Here is a 3161-nt window from a genome sequence, read left to right on the forward strand (position 1 = left end):
TATGTTTTTAGGGTATGTGGACTTATATAGGCGAAAGAAGTCGGTTGGGGGAGCCTCGAGGGGCCCAGAAGACAGGGGGCGCGCCCAGGGGGTGGGCGCGCCCTCCTATCTCCTGGCTTGAACTCCAAGTCTCCCGGATCATATCCTTTCCAAAAATCACGCTCCCGAAGGTTTCATTCCGTTTGGACTCCGTTTGATATTCCTTTTCTTCGAAATACTGAAACAGGCAATAAAACAACAATATGTGTTGGGCCTCCGGTTAATAGGTTAGTCCCAAAAGTAATATAAAAGTGTATAATAAAGCCCATAATGCTTCAAAACAGATAATAAAATAGCATGAATGCTTCATAAATTATAGATACGTTGGAGACGTATCAGCATCCCCAAGCTTAATTCCTGCTCGTCCTCGAGTAGGTAAATGATAAAAGAAAGAAATTATGAAGTGTGAATGCTAGAAGGTGCACAAGTTTGATCAATGATAATTTCAATCACCTTTTCTAGCATGATTATAAGTCATAAAAGTGGTTCATCTCATAAAACTTCTCACGAACAAGTAACAAGCATTTCACATGTTAAAGCATAGACCATAAACTTTCTTGAAACCTAGCAAACTTCATTCTTAGTCATCAAACAATTATAATTCATCTTAATTTTAGGAAGGGTCTATGTCAGAGCTTTGATTTAGCAAACTCCACATACTCAACTGTCATATAGTCTTCTACAATTGCTAACACTCACGCAATACTAATGGTTATGGAGTTTTAATCGGACACTGAGAAAGATAGGGGCTTATAGTGTTGCCTCCCAACGTATTCACCTTTGGGTGATGTCAACAATAATAGTTCATGCTAACTTACATCCAATTGGATATATATATATATATATATCAGGATCTTTCCAACACGAGGTGCTTGCCAAAGGATAAAATGAAAAAGGGAAAGGTGAAGATCACCTTGACTCTTGCATAAAGTAAAAGGCATAAAGTAAAAGATAGGCCCTTCGCAGAGGGAAGCAGAGGTTGTCATGCGCTTTTATGGTTGGATGCACAAAATCTTAATGCAAAAGAACGTCACTTTATATTGCCACTTGTATATGGACCTTTATTATGCAGTCCGTCGCTTTTATTGCTTCCATAACAAGATCGTATAAAGCTTATTTTCTTCACACTAATAGATCATACATATTTAGAGAGCAATTTTTATTGCATGCACCGATGACAACTTACTTGAAGGATCTTACTCAATCCATAGGTAGGTATGGTGGACTCTCATGGCAAAACTAGGTTTAAGGATATTTGGAAGCACAAGTAGTATATCTACTTGGTGCAAGGAATTTTGGCTAGCATGAGGGTGGAAAGGCAAGCTCAACATGTTTGAATGATCCATGACAATATACTTTAGCTGAGATGTGAGAAAACATAACCCATTACGTTGTCTTCCTTGTCCAACATCAACTCTTTAGCATGTCATACTTAATGAGTGCTCACAATTATAAAAGATGTCTAGGACAGTATATTTATATGTGAAATCTCTCTTCCTTCAATATTCTTTCATGAATTGTTCAAATGACCAATACAATGCTTGCTAACCTTCAAGAAATTTACAACCTCTACTTCTTAGATGTGAAGTCATTACTCCCCATGGGATAAGCAAATGAGGCACATATAATTTCAGATTTATGACAATCAACTCATTCAACAACTTACTAGGATATAAGTGAAGCACACGAGTAAATGAAAACTACTCCAAAAAAGATATAAGTGAAGATCAATGAGTAGCTAAATAACTATGTGAAGACTCTCTCTCATTTAAGAATTTCATATCTTGTTATTGTATTCAAACAGCAAGCAAAACAAAATAAAATGACATTGCAAGGATAGCACAACTCATGTGAAGAAGCAAAAACTTAGGCTCAACTGATACTAACCGATAGTTGTCGAAGAAGAAAGGTGGGATGCCTACCGGGGCATCCCCAAGTTTAGATGCTTGAGACTTCTTGAAATATTATCTTGGGGTGCCTTGGGCATCCCCAAGCTTGAACTTTTATGTCTCCTTAATTCCTCTCATATCATGGTTTCTCTTTTTATCAAAAGCTTCACCCACACCAAACTCAACAAGAACTCGTGAGATAGGTTAGTATAAACCAATGCAAAACCTTATCATTTTCTACTGTAACAAATCACTAAAATCATTATTCAACATTGAATACTAAATGTCTCTGCATATTTAATACTCCTATCCTCAAATAGAATCATTAAACAAGCAAACATATTCAAACAATGCAATCATAATAGCAATCTGCCAATATAGTATAGTTTGTAAAGATTGCACGATTCATCATACTTACCTAACTCCAAAAATTATGATAAAAATATTACGCTGTAAGAGATTTATCATATCTCAATATGCAAAAAGTTTCAACATTATATCATGCTCTGACTTTTCTAGGGAATTTTTGCAACAGCGGTAAACTTTCTATTTTCAAACAGCAACATGTATACTAGCAAAATAATCATGGTAAAGGCTATCCTTGACTTCTTTATTGAAAATAAAGATGCAAAGCATTATTTTAAATAACACCAATCAAATACTAACAGAAGAAAATGACGCTCCAAGAATAACACATATCATGTGGTGAATAAAAATATAGCTCCAAGTAAAGTTACCGATACACAGTCAAAAAAAAGTTACCGATAGACGAAGGCGAAAGAGGGGATGCCATCCGGGGCATCCCCAAGCTTACGCTCTTGGTTGTCCTTGAATATTACCTTGGGGTGCCTTGGGCATCCACAATCTTAGGCTCTTGCCACTCCTTATTCCATAGTCCATCGAATCTTTACCCAAAACTTGAAAACTCGACAACACAAAACTCAACAGAAAACTCGAAAGCTCTGTTAGTATAAGAAAATAAAACCACCACTTAGGTACTGTAATGAACTCATTTGAAATTCATATTGGTGTAATACCTACTGTATTCCAACTTCTCTATGGTTCATACCCTCCGATACTACTCATAGATTCATAAAAATAAGCAAACAACACATAGAAAACAGAATCTGTCCAAAACAGAACAGTCTGTAGTACTCTGTATCAAACGTATACTTATGGAACTCCAAATATCCTACCAAATTAGGAAGTCCTAAGAAATTTGTGTAACCATCC

The sequence above is a fragment of the Triticum dicoccoides genome, chromosome 2B, assembly GCF_002162155.2.
Source record: "Triticum dicoccoides isolate Atlit2015 ecotype Zavitan chromosome 2B, WEW_v2.0, whole genome shotgun sequence".
NCBI classification, from domain to species: domain Eukaryota; kingdom Viridiplantae; phylum Streptophyta; class Magnoliopsida; order Poales; family Poaceae; genus Triticum; species Triticum dicoccoides.